This window comes from Budorcas taxicolor, chromosome 10 (assembly GCF_023091745.1).
Source record: "Budorcas taxicolor isolate Tak-1 chromosome 10, Takin1.1, whole genome shotgun sequence".
In the NCBI taxonomy this organism is placed as follows: Eukaryota; Metazoa; Chordata; class Mammalia; order Artiodactyla; family Bovidae; genus Budorcas; species Budorcas taxicolor.
The window spans coordinates 100,261,711-100,280,527 of record NC_068919.1 but is presented as its reverse complement, the minus strand read 5'-3'; the positions used below and the strand labels follow the sequence as shown (position 1 = coordinate 100,280,527).

General features: G+C 50.8%; 1 protein-coding gene across 9 annotated transcripts in view; it reads left to right on the top strand.

Moving 5' to 3' along the window:
- TTC7B (tetratricopeptide repeat domain 7B) overlaps positions 1–18,817 on the top strand; it is a 267,251-nt gene that overhangs the window by 189,339 nt on the left and 59,095 nt on the right. The window lies entirely within an intron of this gene.

Sequence of the window (18,817 nt, the reverse complement as noted above, 5' to 3'; positions counted from 1 at the left end):
GGAACAGGAGTTCTTGAAGTATAATTGAATCAGTTGAATCAGTCCTATCCAAGGATAGTAGTTCTGTGTCTGGCTTAAGAAGCCTTTCTTGTTATCTTCTAAAGCCCTCTCGGGTTATCTTTCATCCCTGAAGCTAGAGTCCCTATGGAACTGACTGCTTTGTGTATGGGGGATGATAAGGATCCACGGTCATTTTCCCATGGGGATACCCAAGTGTCCAGCATCATGTATTGAAAAGACTCCTTTCCCGTTTCTCCCCAGGACCGCTCTGGTCTTAAATCAAACATGGGTCCGTGGGAGGAGCTGACTGCGAGCTCCCCACGCGTCCCCACCGTTCAGGGCGCCCGTCTCTGCCGCTGCTGCTCTATCATCATTCTCGCAACGTTATCCATGAGGTCGGTCCACCCCGTAACTCGCTTCTTGGGGGTGTCCCGGCTGTCCTCAGGCCTTTGAGCCTTCATATAAACGTTCATATTTGCTTTTCAAGTTCCACCAAAAAAAACCTGTTGAGATTTTGACTGGAATTATTGGACTGGCAAAAAAGTTTATTCAGGTTTTTTGTAACTCCTTACAGAATAACACAAACAATTTTGTGGCCAACCCAATACATTTCATCTAATAACTTGGTTGGGGGAAAGTTAGATGTCTCTAATTATTTAGACCTTTAAAAATATTTTTTAAATGAAGCTTTATAATTTTCTTTATAAACATGTTTCCAGTGTTTACTAGATTTATTCCTAGTTGCCTGAAAAATATTCCATGCTTTTCCACTTAAACCTTTATTTAAAAGGTTAAGAAAATTTCTTTCTTCCAAGAAGGCTTGCTAAGAGTTTGTTTCTTTAATCATAAACTGATATTAAATTTTATCAAGTGCTTTTTCTGTATTTATTAATATGATTATTATGTAATTTTACTCTTTTAATCTGTGAATGTTATATTAATTGATATTTTTAAACATTAAATTAATTTTGCATTCTTGGAATAAGCCCAACTTGATTGTAATCTATTAGCTCTTTAATAGATTCAGTTTATTCATTTTCTAAAGAACATTTATGTTCATGTATGAAATAGATTATGATTTTTCTTTCTTGTTATATCCTTGTCAGGTTTTGGCATCGAGATTAAGCCAGCCTCATAATGAGTTGCAGTAGTTCTTTTGTGTGTCTTTCGGAATCTTTGTGTAAGATTAAAATTCTTTGTAAAACCATCTGGGACCGGTCTTTTGTCCATGGAAGCACTTCTGATACTGTTTTTTAAATGATTAAAGGCTATTGAGGTTTTCTGCATCCTACTTTATTAATCTATGTTTAATACACTGTATGTGTTTTGAGAATGTGTCCGTTTACTCTAAGCCCTAAGTTTTGTTGGCAGAGTTATTTATTTGTTGCCGTTCAGTTTCTCTGCCATGTCCGACTCTTTGCGGCCCCGTGGACTGCAGCACAGCAGGCTTCCCTGACCTTCACCATCTCCTGGAGCCTGCTCAAACTCATGTCCCAGTGATGCCATCCAGCCATCTCATCCTCTGTCGTCCCCTTCTCCTCCTGCCTTCAATTTTTCCCAGCATCAGAGTCTTTCTAGTGAGTCAGTTCTTCACATCAGCTGACTACAATTTGGGAGTTTCAGCTTCAGCATCAGTCTTTCCGATGAACACTCAGGACTGATCTCCTTTAGGATGGACTGGTTGGATCTCCTTGCAGTTTAATGTACTCTCAAGAGTTTTCTCCAACACCACAGTTCAAAGTCCAGCTCTCACATCCATATATTAATACTGGAAAAACCATAGCTTTGGCTATGCAGACCTTTCTCGACAAAGTAACGTCTCTGCTTTTTAATATGCTAAGTTTGTCACAGCTTTTCTTCCAAGGAGTAAGCGTCTTTTAACTTCATGGCTGCAGTCACTGTCTGCAGTGATTTTGGAGCCCAAGAAAAGAAAGTCTGTCACTGTTTCCACTGTTTCCCCATCGATCTACCATGAAGTGATGGGACTGGATGCCATGACCTTAGTTTTTTTGAATGTTGAATTTTAAGCCAGCTTTTTCACTCTTCTCTTTCACCTTCATGTAGAGGCTCTTCACTTCCTCTTCACTTTCTGTCATAAGGGTGGTGTCATCTGCATATCTGAGGTTACTGATATTTCTCCTGGCAATCTTGATTCCAGCTTGTGCTTCATCCAGCCCAGCACTTTGTAGGATGTAGTCTGCATATAAGTTAAATAAACAGGGTGACAGTATACAGCCTTGACGTACTCCTTGACCAATTTGGAACCAGTCTGTTGTTCTATGTCTGATTCTAACTGTTGCTTCCTGACCTGCATACACATTTCTCAGGAGGCAGGCCTGATGGTCTGGTATTCCCATCTCTGGAAGAATTTTCCACAGTTTGTTGTGATCCACACAGTCAAAGACTTTAGCGTAGTCAATAAAGCAGAAATAGATGTTTTTCTGGAACTCTCTTGCTTTTTCGATGATCCAGTGGATGCTGGCAATTTGATCTCTGGTTCCTCTGCCTTTTCTAACACCAGCTCGAACATCTGGGAATTCTCGGTTCACGTACTGTTGAAGCCTGGCTTGGAGAATTTCGAGCATTACTTTGTTAGTTTGTGAGATGAGTGCAGTTGTGCAGTAGTTTGAACATTCTTATATGACTGAAAGAATTATTTATAATGTTTTAACACTATTTACTGTCATATAGCATTTTTGGTTAAGTCTTTTTAGTACTGTTTGATTTTTTTTTTTTTCCCTTGAACAATCTTGCCAGGAACCTGTTTGAAACATTGATCTTTTCAAAGAACCAGTGTTTTTTTTTTAAATCATCTCAAGTGTATATTTGCTTTCTCTTTTATGAATTTCTGTCCTTGTTTCTGTTATTTCTTTTCTCCTATTTTCTTACAATCTGTTCTGCTTTGTTTTAGCTGGTTTTCTTTCTTAACTTTTCAGTTGGATGTTTGGCTCACATAGAAAGGTTTTTCCCTTTCTTATTTTCTGTTGACCTTTTTGGCCATGCTGTTGTAGGATCCCAGTTCCCTGGCCAGGGATTGAACCCAAGCCCTTGACAGTGAGAGTGCAGAATTCTACTGCACTGGTCTGCCAGGAAATCCCCCTTTCTTATTTTCTGACATAAGCATTTAAGAGAAAATATTTCACCAAGTACTAATTTAGCTACAAACCACAAGTTTTGATATGTGAAATTTTTGTTACTGTTTAGTTCTAAATATTTTAAAATTTCCATTATTCTTTTTTGACACATTAATTATTTTAGAACTGTGTTTTATGATTATCAGATACTTGGACTTTTTAAAACTTATCTTTTGTCAATGGTCTTTTAACTTCATTGAATTGTGTTCAGAGACTGCAATCTATATAAATTTGAAACTTGTTAAGACTTATATTATGGCCCAGCATATAGTCACTTCTGATAAATACTTCACGTGTGCTTGAAAAGACTGTTTCCTGCCTTTGGGGATCAATCTTACTTTTATATATAAGGTCGAGCTGTCACCTGTGTTTTCAGATCTTATTTATTCTTGTCAGTGTTGTTTTGTGTACGTCATCTATCAATTATTGAGCAGAGGGATGTTCACGCTGACTCTGCTGGTAGATTGTACTATTTCACCACATAGTTACAGCGATTTTCGTCTTATATATTTTAAAGCTGTTTTCTTAGGTGTGTTTAACTTTAGAATTGCTATGTGTGTTAGTGGTTCAGTTGTGACCCCCTGGACTGTAGCCTGCCAGGCCCCTCTGTCCATGGAATTCTCCAGGCCAGAATACTGGAGCGGGTAGCCATTCCCTTCTCCAGGGGATCTTCCACACCCAAGGATTGAACTCAGGTCCCCTGCATTGGAGGCAGGTTCTTTACCATCTGCACCACCAGGGAAGCCACAGAATTGCTATGTCTTCCTTGTAAACCCTACCTTTCATCAGTATGTACCAAACTGCATAGTTAGCTTCATCATACACCCACTTACAAATGTCCATATATACGTATACACACACATATATACACACGTACCGTCTGTGTGTGTGTACTTGGAATATCTTTCCATCCTTCCTGGGAGCGTCTTAGGTTGTGGACACACTCAGTGCTCACTGTATGTAGCGATTCCTTTTAGCTCAGGCTGACTGTATCTGGAGCGGCTAGTTCACTGCCATCTACTGTGAAGAGTGACATGCTTGTATTAATGTCTCCCCTTCATCTGTGTTTTCTGTTTGCCCTGCTCTTTTCCCGTATCTAATCCTCTCCTACCTTCTTGCAGATCAATTATGGTTTTGTTACCTATCCTTCCTTTACTAATTTGGAAAAGAAGCATTCTGTTTTGATTGTTGCTGTTTAGTGATCAGCCTGGAAATGTTAGTGAGGGTCTGTTGCTGGCAAAACTTTCTCGGTCTGTGTCCAAAATTGTGTCTGGCCTTTCTCTCAAAAGAGATTTTCACGCCGGACCCACGAGTCCAGGCTCCGGCCTCCTCGCCGCTGAGGGCCTGCTCCTTTGGCCGCTGCTGCGCAGCCCGCCTCGGTGCATTCCGACGCAGGCGCCGGCGTGGCTGAGGCGCTGCGGCGTCTGCTGCGGCCGCCGCCGCCGTGGGGCGCGTGGCTAAGGAGCGAGCCCTGCTCGGGGCTCCCCAGCTGTGAGCTGGTCTCGTTGTGTTTGCTGTTGGTAGGAGATTCTCAGGCATTGCTCCTTCTGGCATCTCTTCTCCTACGGCGGTTTTATTTCGTTTTCTTGGGTCTTGTTAGTTAGGGTTTTGCTTTCCTGTTTAGCCAGGTGAGTTCCGCCTTTTGTCTCGAGTGTTTGCTCCTTCTACGTTTGGTGTGATCAGCGACGGGTGAACGTGTGGCTGCCGCTTCTGTGGGCGTCTTGTCTTTCTTCTCTCTCTAATACTGCCTTTTTCTTCTGTTGAAAACTTGTTTTCTTAAAGCCTTTAACTATTAAATGCCTAAACTAAAGGATGGAAACTTAGCATTTGCTGATTATATATTAAAAGTCTTTTAACACACTGTATGTTTTTCCTGAAATAAAATTTAACAAAATGTACATTTTTATATGGTGTTCATGGATTCTGGTAGATGCACTGTCTCTTGTACTTGGTATAAGAGCCTCTGTTGTTCTTTCAAAATACAGCTTGGCAAAAATTTCCTAATTGATTAATATATTTTACTTAGTAATTCTCCTTATTGGTCCAGGAATATAGACGTTGATGCTGGCTGATGTTGGAAGCACTTCTCTCTTCTGAAGACAGCGTGACCAGGGTGTGGTCAGGCCCTCGCAGACTTTGTGCTTCTGCCTGGGATTATTCATTTTTAGATAGAATATCACAGTAAGAGCTGACAGTCTGTTACTTTTGTCTTTGGAAAATATATCAGAGAGTATCGTGCCAATGGCGGATTTGAGAACTCTAGTGTAACTGAGTTTTATTCTAATTCAGCCCAGCCTTCCAAAGGCATCTAACTATACCCAGCCACGCCAAGGTATAGCTTCTTGCCCTAAGAGAAGTTGTGATTATACAGCTTTCCTAATTACAGATTTTCAGTTGATCTGAACTTTACCATTTCCTACTTAAATAGAGCTTATGAAGGCACTTATTCTCGGGCTCTCAGAGAGGCCATCAGTCAGCCGCACACAGAAGCCATCAGATGTCACCACAAAGCACAGAAAGCAGCCCTTGAAACCTCTCGAAGGTAAAAGAACAAGAGGGGCGCTTGTGGTGGTTTCCGATCCGTGACTGTGCCGTGTCAGATGCCCAGATAATCCTCGAGGTACCAGCTCGGAAGACGAGCTCTCTTCATGGGCTTTCACTCGCACCAGTATGGACGCGGATTTTGCCGGATAATCATGTTTCTTTTTACACCAGTAGGAACTAACTGCATGGAAACGTATATAACTCCCATTCACTCACCCGTTTGTCCACTGATTCAGCAGTAACGATCTCCAGCCACGTTCTACTTTGTATACGTGCACACGCGCCCCGTTGCTCAGCTGTATCTCTTCGCCAGGCCCCTCCGCCCATGGAATTCTCCAGGCAAGAACACTGGGGTGGGCTGCCATTGCCTCCTCCAGGGGACCTTCCCAGGCATCAGACCTGCATCGCTTATGTCCCCTGCACTGGCCGGCAGGTTCTAGCACCACCTGGGAAGCCCGTTTTGTATACAGGCAACTCCTAGGAGCACTTCACACACTTCACACTACTTTAATCATCATGAGAACACCAGAGGCTGGTAGTATTATCACCCTCATTTTGCAGATAAGGACACTAAGGCACAGAGGAGTTAAGCGGCTTGTCCGAGATGATGCGTCTCCTCGATGTCGGGGTCGGGCTTTGGGCCCAGGCAGCCTGGCCTCAGCCTCTGTGTTCTGTGCCTTGGAAGCTCTGCGCTCCCCTCACATTCCAGTTGCCGTGTGAGGGGCTGGAGAGGCTGCCCCGGACAACAGAGACGGTCCATGTTCTCTTCAAGCCAGCAGTCGCTGTGAGCAGGGGCTCGTCCTGTCTCCTCCGTTATTCTCTTCAAGAAACCAGAAAACGTGGTGAAGAGCATCCTTTTCTTGAGTGGAGTATGTATCTGATTTAAAACAAGTCATTACTTGGCAAGTAAGACTATGCCTTTTTCTCACTCTGTCTCACTCAACACACACTCTCAGAGAAACTCAGTTTTAAGTTGAAATATCATATTGAGTAATGTTTCGATGTAGGGATTACTGAGAGGCCAGGTGTTATGGGCTATTTTTATGTCTGAGCTGAGTGATGGGTTAATGAACATGCCCATTAAATCTGTATTTGATAGAAAGTTGGAACGCAAGGAAAGAGGCTGTTCATCCTGTTAAACTGGAGGAATGACCCATGGAAGGATGTCTGGGAAGGATGAGCTCACAGTAACTGACTGGCGATGCCCTTTCCTCGGATACAAGTTCGGGCAATCTTTGGGCAAAGGGTAGTGAGTGACTGCCTAAAAGATACCACAGATCAAAGTGGAGTGGGTTCAGTGGTGCAGTAGCTTGCTTAAAATCAGACTTCCATAACGACAACAAAAACTCAAATGAAAAAACAAAAAAAATGAACAAAGGGTTTGAATAGACCTTTCTCCAAAGCTTCCCTGGTGGCTCAGAGGTTAAAGCGTCTGCCTGGAATGCAGGAGACCAGGGTTCGATCCCTGGGTCGGGAAGATCCCCTGGAGAAGGAAATGGCAACCCACTCCAGTACTCTTGCCTGGAGAATCCCATGGAGGGAGGAGCCCGGTAGGCTACAGTCCATGGGGTCGCAAAGAGTCGGACACAACTGAGTGACTTCACTTCACTTTCACTTTCTCCAAAGCAGATATTCAAGTGACCAGTGAGCCCATGGAAATAGTCTTAGCATCACTAATCATTAGGGGAAGCAAATCAAAGCCACAATGAGATACCATTAGGATGGCTATTATTAAAAAAAAAAAAAAAACCAGCAGATAGTAACAAGTGTTGGAGAGGGCGTGGAGAAGCCAGAACTTTGTGCTCTGCTGGTGGGAATGTAAAATGGTGCAGCTGCTGTGGAAAATAGTGTGGCGGTTCCTCAAAATAATAAAAATAGATTATTGTATGGTCCAGCAATTCCACTTCTGGGTAAATACTCAAAAGAATTGAAAGAAGGAACAGAGGCTGTACACTCGTGTTCATAACAGCAGTATTCATAAGACCCAAAAAGCAGACACCACGCAAGCGTCCATGGATGAGTAGATAGATGAGCAAAGTGTGACCTATATACATGGAATATGATTCAGGTTTTTAAAAGGAAGGGAAATCTAAAAAAAAAAAAAAGAAAATCTGAAATATGCTATGAAATAAGCCGCAACATGGATGAAACTTGAGGATGTTATGCTGATAAAATGAGCTGGTCACAAAAGGACAAGCCGTGCATGATTACTCTTACACGGGAGGTTTGGGCTGTGAAGAAGGCTGAGCGCCAAAGAGCTGATGCCTTTGCACCGTGGTGCTGTAGAGACTCTTGAGAGTCCCTTGGGCTGCAAGGAGATCCAGCCAGTCCATCCTAAAGGAGATCAGTCCTGAATATTCACTGGAAGGACTGATGCTGAAGCTGAAGCTCCAGTACTTTGGCCACCTGATGTGAAGAGCTGACTCATTTCAAAAGACCCTGATGCTGGGAAAGATTGAGGGCAGGAGGAGAAGGGGATGACAGAGGATGAGATGGTTGGATGGCATCACCGGCTCGATGGACGTGAGTTTGGGCAAACTCTGGGAGTTGGTGATGGACAGGGAGGCCTGGCGTGCTGCAGTCCGTGGGGTCTCAAAGAGCCGGACACTATTTGGCAGCTGAACAACAGCAGCAGCAGTTAAGGATGGGGGGCCTGCTTCCTGCCGATCTGTGCCCGCCGAGCCGAGGCCCAGGGGGCCGTCCCCTGGCCCCTCCCACAGCACAGCGTCAGCTCGGGGGCCACCGTGGTGCGCGAGCGCTTGGGAACACGGACCACCGCCGCGGCCGCCCGTGCTGCTCGGGAGCCGCAGCCCCAGGCCTCCCTGGGCACCTGGGAAGCAGCAAAGACAAACCAGACCTCCCCATGTGCTGAGAGAAAGTGAGGGCAAAGCGCCCGGGGTCACAGGAGTAGTGCTGTGCGAGGACCCTGGCCCCGCGTGGGCTCTGAGCCCGCTCCGCCTCTGCCCGCTCCACCGGCCCGCGTCCAGGCACCCGACGCCTCCCCGTCTGGCTCCCACTCTGACTCTGTGTCGCAGACCTTCACGGCTTCCTGAGAGTCTGTGTCTTGGGGGGTCGAGCCCCCTTCCCTCTGGGTCTGGGTGACTGTAGGGTCCCCGTCCTTTCAGCGTCTGCCTTTATCCCTGCAGGGGCCCAGTGTTGTCCTTCCTTCTTGAGTCCCCATCCTCAGACGTGGGGACACGGGGAGGCCTCGGCCGTGGCAGCTGAGTCAGAAAGTAAAGATGAAGGGACTCCTCTGGCGGCCCCGGGGCTCCGACTCTGTGCGTCCACCGCTGGGATGCAGGTGCACTCTCTGCTCAGGGAGCTGGGACCCCTCGAGCCCCCGGCGAGGGGCCAATCCGCTCTCGGTTCGCCCCGCCCGTGTTAGAGACACTCGGTGGTGGTCCTGGCTGAGAGAGAACAAAGTCTTATTTTTAGGGCTCGGGCAGTTTCCTGGGAAAGGGTGCTTCTAGTTTTCCCTGCTTGCGCCTTTCCGTGGCGGAGGGCTCCCTGGGCCCAGACCGCTGCTCACCCACTCGCTTCCCAGCTCCAGGGCGGCTTCTGGGCCTCTTGCTTCTCTGCACCCCCTCCGCCCCGGTTCTACCCGGTCAGACGGTGCCTGGGAGGCCGTCCTGACTGCTGCTCTGAGGGTGGCACTGAAGGGCACGGCTCCCGTCGCCAGCACGTCGCTCGCAGGCCCGAAGCCGCTCTCCCAGGCCTCGGCGGCCTGGTGCACACGTGTTCTCGCTCAGCCCTCCCGGGCACTTCCAGCTGAGGTTCCAGGACCCTAATCAGAGTTGAGGTTAGTAGCTAAAGTGCGAGCAAAAAATGAGCCACACTGGGGTTTCTCAGGGTGATTTATTGCTGCTAAATATGTCCGTTGTTTGTTTGTTCTAAAAATACCGCTAGGAGGATGGGGGAGTGTCCAGGTTGTTGACACTCCGGCTGAAAGGCGCAGCAGGGTGTAACTGACACGGGGCTCAGCGGGAGGCCCTGCCTGTCCGGAGAGGAGGCCAGCGGCCGGCCTCGGCCTGCGCTGGGGGTGGGCGCGCCTGTAAACCCAGGTGTCTCCCCGCGGGGCTGGCTTTGGCCAAACAGAAGTGGCGCCCGTGGTCCTGGAGCCAGCAGCTCGGGCAGCCCTGGCCGGGGAGACAAGGAGGCCGGCGGGGGGGCCCCCACACCTGCCAGCACCCTGTGCGGGGTCTCCTTCCCCGGCCGCGGGCCCTGAGTGTGGTCGCATTTCCAGAACTTCCTCAGTGGTAGAGGCTCCCAGAGAAGTTGGCGAATGAGCCCCCTGGGCCAGCCGCTCTTCGTTTCCAGCCACGCTCTTCAACCCTCCTTTGGTGGTTCTGTTAGCCAGCCGAGCAGACGTCAGCCTGCGCTCTGGGGTTTGTGATGGACACCAGGCGCTCAGTCTCCGACCAGCTTGCAGACCAGGGGTGTCCGTCCGGTAGCCATGGGCAGACTTCTGTCAGCAGAGTCCCTGTAAGTGAATGCACATCTCAGGAATGTCTGGATTTGATTAGCTTTGGGGTGGGCAGGCATGGCTCCAAAGAGGCCTTGAAGCCAGCTCCTGTTTTCTTGCCTGGTTCAGGAAGACGGTTGAGTTCTCCAGCCTTGAGGCAGACGCCCCGGGCAGTGGTGACGGTCCAGCGCTCTGCACTCAGGTGCCCTTTCTGTGGCTGACAGGGTGAGTGGTGCCCTGGCTCGGAACACTGGTCCCCACTAGCCACGCTCAGCAAGGACCTTGTTGTTCTTAGGCGCTCAGTCGTGTCCGACTCTTTGCGATCCCGTGGATTGTAGCCCACCAGGCTCCTCTGTCTGTGGGATTTTCCAGGCAAGAATACTGGAGTGGGTTGCCATTTCCTATAGCACAGCCCCCAGAAAGTCACCCAGAGAATCTCTCTAAAAGGAAAGGAAGGTTAGAGACCACAGGTGGGGGGGGTGTCCTTCATTTATGACCTTAATGTAAGTGGTTGATCAGAATGGCCACTGAGTTTAAGAATAAAATACCTTCAAAATTCTTACTGGAATGAAATAAACACAGAACTGCCTAAGTGTAGGGACTATGGGAAGTGTTTTCCTGGAGGTCTTAAAAAAAAAATCAGACCATTGAAAGTAAAAATGGAGAGTTATGAAGTAGAGTGGTGCTTTTTGAACTTAAATTTGCACACAGATCACCTAGGAATCTTGTTACATGAAGATTCTAATCCATCAGGTCTCGTTCTAATGCATTAGAACAAGATTCTAACCCGTCTTGTTACATGTGACTGCTCTGTCCACGGGATTCTCCAGGTACCAACACTGAAGATCCTTCTCCACAGGGTCTTCCCAATCCAGGGAGCAAGCCTGGGTCTTCTGGCTTGCAGGCAGGTTCTTACTGTCTGAGCCACCAGGGGAACCCGCACTAGGCCTGGAGTGGGTGGGTTTTCTGCACTTCTCCCAGGTTCCCAGGGCACGCAGAAGGTACCGCCCTGACCACATTCTTGAGTAGCAAAGCATTCACTGCAGGACCCTCAAGGTCTTTCTCAGGTTTGGGTTAACTGGAAAAAGCTATATCTTTTTCTTTTTCTAGTGAGTCGATGAACAGCTGTCAGCACGGCAGTTAGGTGAGCCAGATGATGAAGGAAGCTGAGCAGACAGACCATTCGTTCAGATGATGGTTGTTGGTCCATCTCCATGAGTGATTTGTTCTCCACGTGGTTATGGGAGCCGTCATGTGACTGGCGCCAAACCCTCCTCCTTCCACCTGTCCTCAGAGGGTCCTCGGGGGTCCGGGAGCGCCAGCCCTGGGCCCGCACAGCTGTACGCCCACCATTGCGGACACGCCTGGGTGTGGCTGAGCCCATGGAGATGTGTCAGGCCAGGTGGCCCGGTGACCAGTCCCGGCCCCGCTCCCTCTGGCGACGGTGACTCAGCCCGTATCAGAGACCACGTTTTGCAGAGAACACCCCGTCCCGGGATCAGCCTGCTAATTCCAGCGGGAGAGCCAGGGCTCCGAGACCAGCAGGCCGTCAGAAACGCGGGCGAGGAGGAGTTGAGATGGATTTCCTTCCCCAAAGCCAGCCTGGAACCTGAGGGCTGCCGCTCACCCCGGTGTTGGAGGGCTGGTCGGCGGTGTCTGATGACGGCCGGTCGGTGACCGGCGAGGGGCCTGCTCAGCGCTCTCAGACTCCGTCCCGGCGTCGGGTTTCCGCCGCCTCTGCCTCACCATGTGTTCCGGGCGCCCCGCTCGGCCCCTCTCCCCTTCTGCTGCGTGGCTGCCCAGCCACCTTCCCCACCTCACACTGCGTCTCAGCGCACCTGCCTCCTCCCACCCCTGCCCCCTGTGCGGTCTCTTCCGCCTGCTGACGCTCCCCGCAGGTGTTTTGCAGCCGGTCCACGCCAGCCCTCAGCTCAGGCCCCCGGAAGAGAGATGGGGGCGGTGTTCGAGGTCCCCGTGGCCACTGCCCCGCTTGGGCAAACACCACAGGCATTTTCTGCACAGCTGTTTTGTATCCTGGCTGACATTCAGCCGCTAAACAAAGACAGGTCCCTGGCAGGCATAGCCCAAGCGCTGCAAACAGATCAGCAGAAAATACCAGACGTTCTGGCTTCCCGAGATGTTCTTTCTGAGTCAGCGGCCTTGACGACAGCGTTTACGGATCTGATTAGTGAGGGTTTGTTTATTAACATGTGTGTTTCCTCCTTGATGCAATTAATGCGTGCATTTTCTATGCTGTCAAGTAAGATTGGAGGGAGTTTATTACTATGGCATTTCTCTAAACTTTCCTAATTTATTGTCATTGACAGTTCTTCATCAGAAAGCTTGGTGAGGCATACTAGATTTCAGAATTTAGCAATATCTCCTCTTTGGTCGTGTTCTCAGGTCCCAGCCTTATATCCCAGACTCCAGACCCCATTCTTTGAGCACACGGGGACGATCCTGCCTTGGCTTGAGATGGTCCCTCTGCCTGTCTGGAAGGCCTCTCCCCAGAGCCCGTCCCTCCCGAACTAGAAAAGCCCCTCTCGGTTGTCCTCCATGGACCCTGTCTCCTTCCTTTTGCGCTGCCAGATAACCTCATCCGTATGTCTATGGGTTTATCACATATCCTGTGTCTAGACCGCTAGACTGTGAGCTTTTGGTGAGGGGAGGAATACCGCGTCTTACTCCTCTTTGTGGCCTCGAGGGCCTATTAGGCACTTTTTAAATGACTAACAAGAAGATGAACAGATCCATGATCAGGCACGCTCACAACTGCGTAGCTCGCCGTTCAGTCGCTCCGTCGTGTCCAGCTCTTTGTGACCCCATGGACTGCAGCACGCCAGGCTTCTCTGTCTTTCCTGTCTCCTGGAGTTTACTCTAACTCATGTCCACCAAGTCTGTGCTGCCATCCAACCATTTCATCCTCTGTCGCCCCCCGCCCCCCCACCCCGCCTTAGTCGTTCCCAGCATCAGGGTCTTTTCCAATGAGTCACTCCTTCACGTCAGGTGGCCAAAGTATTGGAGCTTCAGCTTCAGCATCAGTCCTTCCAGTGAATATTCAGGACTGATTTCCTTTAGGATCAACTGGTTGGATCTCCTTGCAGTCCAAGGGACTCTCAAGAGTCTTCCCCAACAGCACAGTTCAAAAGCATCAGTCATTTGGTGCTCAGCCATCTTTATGGTGAACTCTCACACCCGTACATGACTCCTGGAGAAGCCATAGCCTTGACTATATGGACCTTTGTCAGCAAAGTGATGGCTTTTTAATATGCTGTCTATGTTTATAAGTAAACAGATGAAAAGAAATATGCAAATGAGATGAGGAAGAAGCTAGTTGCTGCGTGGGGAGGGGCAGATCAGAAATGTCAGACAGATGGACTTGCACGGGTCGTTGGGAGGGTCCCTGGGAAGGAGACCTCCAGGCGGGCGGAGAACACAGGCAGAGAGGTAGGAGGGCCTGTGAGGGATCATGTCTGGGTCGCATGGGGGTGGGGCCCAGGGTAAAGCTAAACCAGAGGGATGTGCTCGAGGTAGGGTGTCCAGGGAGTGAGGAAACCTTCCTGGGGGTGAAATTGGAGATTAAACCGGGCCCTGGTGCATTGCCCAAAGTGCCTGATGAGAACTCGCGACGCCACAGACCCCAGAGCTTCACCAGGGGCCCACATCTTCTCTCTCAGCGCTACACTAAGCCAGGCAGTTATTTTGAGAGTTACTCTGGGATTCTCAAAAAAATTCCAAAAATGGGGTAAAATATTATTTCTATTAGTTCTAATGAAAAGTAAAACCCTGATTAACCATGTCCGTCAAGTGTCTAGAGTTTTATATGCACCTGACTTTTGAGGGAAGAAGCAAGTCACAAAAAGCAAATGTAATCATTTTATTCAGAATCACGCATCCTAGGAACAATACCTCAGCAGCCCCAACTCCTCTTTCCCTGCAGCCCTGCCCAAATTTCAGGGCCTCCTGAGTTGGGAAGATCCGCTGGAGAAGGAAATGGCAACCCGCTCCAAAATTCCTCCCTAGAGAATCCCACGCATGGAGGAGCCTGGAGAGGGGTCACAGAGAGTCGGACACACACACACACAATCTGTGCCTAAGCCAGAAACCTTACCTCATCTTTGTGGCAAGTCTTTATTTTACTGATTGGACTATATATTCTCTGAGGGCAAGGAACTGTATTTTATGCCTCTTTCTCTTCCACACAGCATCTAACGGAGATCTTTGCAGATTTTGTCTCCATATGCGTGCTCAGCCCTGTCTGATTCTTTGTGAGCCTATGGAAGGTAGCCCAGCAGGCTCCTCTGTCCAGGAGATTCTCCAGGCAAAAATACAGGAGTAGGTTGCCATTTCCTGCTCCCAGGGAGCTTCCTGACCCAGGGATCAAACCCATGCCTTCTGTGTCTCCTGCATTGTAGGTGGATTCGTTATCACTTGCACATTTTAGGGTTTTAAATATTTAACAGTGCATTAGAAAATGCTACATCTCTTCATTAGTGTCAGTAGTGTGTTTAGAATATTTTAAGTCTTTCTCTGGTTTCTTGTCCTGCGCTTTGGAGTCAAGTGGGTTTGGGCGTACATTTCTGTTCTGCCAGGATCCAGCTGTGTGAACTCGGGCAGAAGACTTAGCTTTCGGCCTAACTTGAAGAGATGTTGTAAGAATCACGGATTACATGTTTACAGCGTCTGGCAGCCACTGTGGTTACTGTTATTATTTCACTTGTCTTGGAAGCAGAAGCTTCCTGGCTTATAGCTCATTATTCCACAACGGAGAGCTCTTGTATTTTCTGGAATTGCATTTCCATTTGGGAGTTTTAGCTTCTGTTTACTTAAGGCTGGCTTCAGTGGTTGGGGGGCAAGGAGGTTTGACCTGAATCTTGAAAGCTAAGTAGAGAAGGCTTTAAAAGCAGAAACGGATGGAAAAGTAGCTCCAGACAGAAGGAACAGCCTGCGCACAGACTCAGGGGCGTGAGGAGGGTGACCTACCCTGACTAGGATGGGGGTGCTCCTGGCGGGCGGAGCACATGGGCAGGAGCCAGGCCCTCAGGGGCACTGCCCGAGCTGCTAGATTTGGGCTCCAGGAACATCGTCAGATGGGTATTGTAGGGAAGTTCTAGTCTTCATTAATTTCCTGTAAGGATTCGAGGAGTCTCTGAACAAAGAGTTTTAAAATTAGATTAATGGACTTTGAGCCAGCTGCAGGGAACAGGAAGAGGCCATTCTCCCAGCACCTGACGTCTGACTGCACTTAGAGAAACACCTCACTTGGCCGTGGTTGGACCGGGGGTGGGTGTAGCCGTCCACCGGCTGCCGCCTCCGTCGCATCGACAGCTCGGCGCGCTGAGACAGCCGCGGGTGGTCGGTCTCGGGATTTCTGCCTCAGGGTCTCCTCCATCGGTGGGATCTGCGGCCTCTTGGGACATCGACCGCGGCCCGTGAACGCCAGTCGCTGTGTGTATCTTTGAGTCTGTCCTAGTGGAACGTGCCCCCAGCCAGGCGTTTGCAACAGTCCTGAGATGCGCGAGCTGGGCTCCGCGGGAAGGGCGCCAGGGGTCCCGGGGTCTCTTCCGGCTTTGTTCTCCGCCTCACCAGCCAGGCTCAGGGCCGGGCTCTGAGGCCAGCCCTCTGCCCCCACTTCTGCCTGCCTTCAAGGGCGGGCCAGATTCAGGGGTCCCGGAGGTCTGCCATCGTGCAGGACATGCCTGACGGTGGGCGAGTGGCTCTGCCCCCCCAGCCCTGTCCCCGGCCCCCCTGGCCCCCAGCCCCCCGGCCCCCAGCCCCCTGTCCCCAGACCCCTGGCTCCCAGCCCCCTTGTCCCCCAGCACCCCCGTCCCCAGCCCCCCTGTCCCCAGCCCTGGCCCCGGCCCCTCTGCTGCCCCAGCCCCTCTGGCCCCAGCCCTGGCCCCGGCCCCTCTGCTGCCCCAGCCCCTCTGTCCCCAGCCCTGTCCCCAGCCCCCTGTCCCTGGCCCTGTCCCCGGCCCCCCTGGCCCCCAGCCCCCTGTCCCTGGCCCCCAGCCCCCTTGTCCCCCAGCACCCCCGTCCCCAGCCCCTCTGTCCCCAGCCCTGTCCCCCAGCCCCCATGTCCCTGGCCCTGCCCCCAGCCCCCTGTCCCCAGACCCCCTGTCCCCCAGCCCCCCGTTCCTGGCCCTGGCCCCGGCCCCGTCCCCGGCCCCTCTGCCACCCCAGCCTCTCCATCGCGCTGCTCCCTTCCGCGCCTCGTCCGGCGCCTTCCCCATCACTCGGGCTCAGCAGTTGTACTATTGGTCTTCCCGTCGGGTTTTCTGAAATCCAGCCCACACCTTTTCAACTCCATGTCCTGAGTCAAGTGTTTGAAAGCTGTTATTTCATGTTAATTAGAAGTTCTTTTTCCACCAGGAAGCCTTGCACAGAACTGCTCTCCCAAGCTGCAGCCTAGAGACAGGCTCTGGCGTCCTGTCCAGTTACAGGAGCCGTGATAACTGCTCTCAGAGCCAAGCTGCATGCTGGGCGGAGATCTCCCCACCAACCTCCTGGCCCCTGTGGGCAGGCCCGCTTCGAGCCTGGCTCAGTCAGAGGACCCGGGGGCCTCCGAGAACCCACCGTGGTCCTGGCAGGGTGGCCCATTGGCCCGACTGGCTTGGTGCCCAACCATCACCCGTGAGGTCTCTGGCGTCCAAGCAGGTCCCCACTACAGCTGACAGGTGACCGCTCAGCAGCTCTGCTTCCTCTGTGACACGCCTCCCAGGTGACCTGTGTTTGCTGGAAGACTCTGCTGGAAACGTGGTAAAGAATCTGTCTGCAACTCGGGAGACCAGGGTTCTATCCCTGGGTCAGGAAGATCCCCTGGAGGAAGGAATGGCAACCACTCCAGTCTTCTTGCCTGGAGAACCCCATGGACGAAGGAGCCTGGTGGGCCACAGTCCACGGGGTTGCAGAGAGTCAGACACGACTGAGTGACTCACATTTTCACTTTCACTTTTAACACTTTCTGGTGAAAAAGTACTCCCACTACCTTCTAGACTCATGAAGACACTCATGAGTCAACATCTGCCTTCTTAAAAACCCCTGAAGACAGCCTGAGTAGCTGCCGTTCCCTGCAAGCAGTCCTGGAAAGGCCTCCAGGAACGTCACTCCTTGAGGTGTTTTTGAGCCGAAGCCAAGCCCTACCTCCGTCTGGCCTCTCTCTGCCTGCCGCTGGTAGGCTAGGCCCTGCTGCCCTCATTTCTTGGCCTGTGGTTCTTCCCCCCTCCCCCCCAGCTTCTGCAGCCCCAGGCTTGAGGGGACTACAGCCCTGACCCCGGGGGGCCGCCAGCACCTGCTCGGGCATCCGGACTCCACTGGGAGGGAGAGGATGGTGCCGAGCCATCCCGAGCTCGGGTGGCGCCTCTCAGGACCAGCTTATTCCAGCTCATAGAGGAAAAGAGACTGCCCACCTCAGAAGTGCCTGCCTTCAAATGAGTGGTCTCTAGTGAGGAATTCTCCTATAGGTCTAACTTCAATCACTAGAAACATTTTTCTTTATCATCTGTGGTTTAGAGAGAAAATGCTGATTTGAAGCTTGTTGACCTTACAGTGCTAAGCACTGTGGAAGGAAGGCCAGAGAGAGATACTGGGATTTTCTTGTTGATGGGAGATGAACACCACCGACTGAGAAGGGTCCTTACAAAGGCGACCTGTAAAGGGCCGAGCGGGGGCACACAGAAGACTTCAACAAGCAGGAGCTCCTCCCTGTCTTCGTCTTCCTTTTATTAACAACAAACACCGCCTCACAAGGACTTCCTAGGTGGCGCTGGTGGCAGAGAACCCAGCTGCCACTGCAGGAGACGCAAGAGATGCGGGTTCGATCCCTGGGTCAGGAAGATCCCCTGGAGGAGGAGATGGCAACACACTGCAGGACTCTGGCCTGGAGAATCGCATGGACCGAGGAGCCTGGTGGGCTACAGTCCACGGGGTTGCAGAGTCGGACGCGACTGAAGTGACTTTGCACGCCTGTGGCGCACATGGAGCAAAGATGAAGGTGTGATTAAGTGGGATCCGTGGGAGACTTGTGTGATGAGATGGGGTTTTGGTGAATTTAGGAGGAATCAAGGAGAGACGTGGATTAGCAGAGGTTAAGATTGAGAACATGGCGTGTACTCTCAGAGTTATGATCAAAACACAGACTCTGGAGAATTACATGGGGCCTCCAGGTGGCTCAGCGGTGAAAGAATCCGCCAGCAGTGCAGGAGACATGAGTTCAATCCCTGGGTTGGAAAGATCTCTTGGAGGAGGAAATGGCAACCCACTCAAGTACTCTTGCCTGAAAAACCCCATGGAGAGAGGAGCCTGGCAGGCTGCAGTGCATCAGCAGACGCGACTGAGCTCACACGCACGCTCTCCGAAGTGAATTACGCTGGTAGGAGCAAAGAGCCCAGTAGAAAACACGGCGCCAAACGGGCTGGTGACACACGGCGGCCTGCGGGCAGAGTCTGCAAGGCCTCGGTAAGGAATCTTGACTTATCGTTACAGGCGGTCAGGAGCCACTGTAGTTTCTTGAGCTGGGCGTGGGAGTGACGTTTAGATGCGATTTCTTCATGTACGATCTCTCAGAGCCGGGAAAGTGAGAGGATAGCACGGCCATCGGGACGGAAGCTGGGCTCAGGCTGGGGCTTCACAAGGACAACGGCAATGAGCCCGGGAACCAAGGGAGCTGATGCCAGAG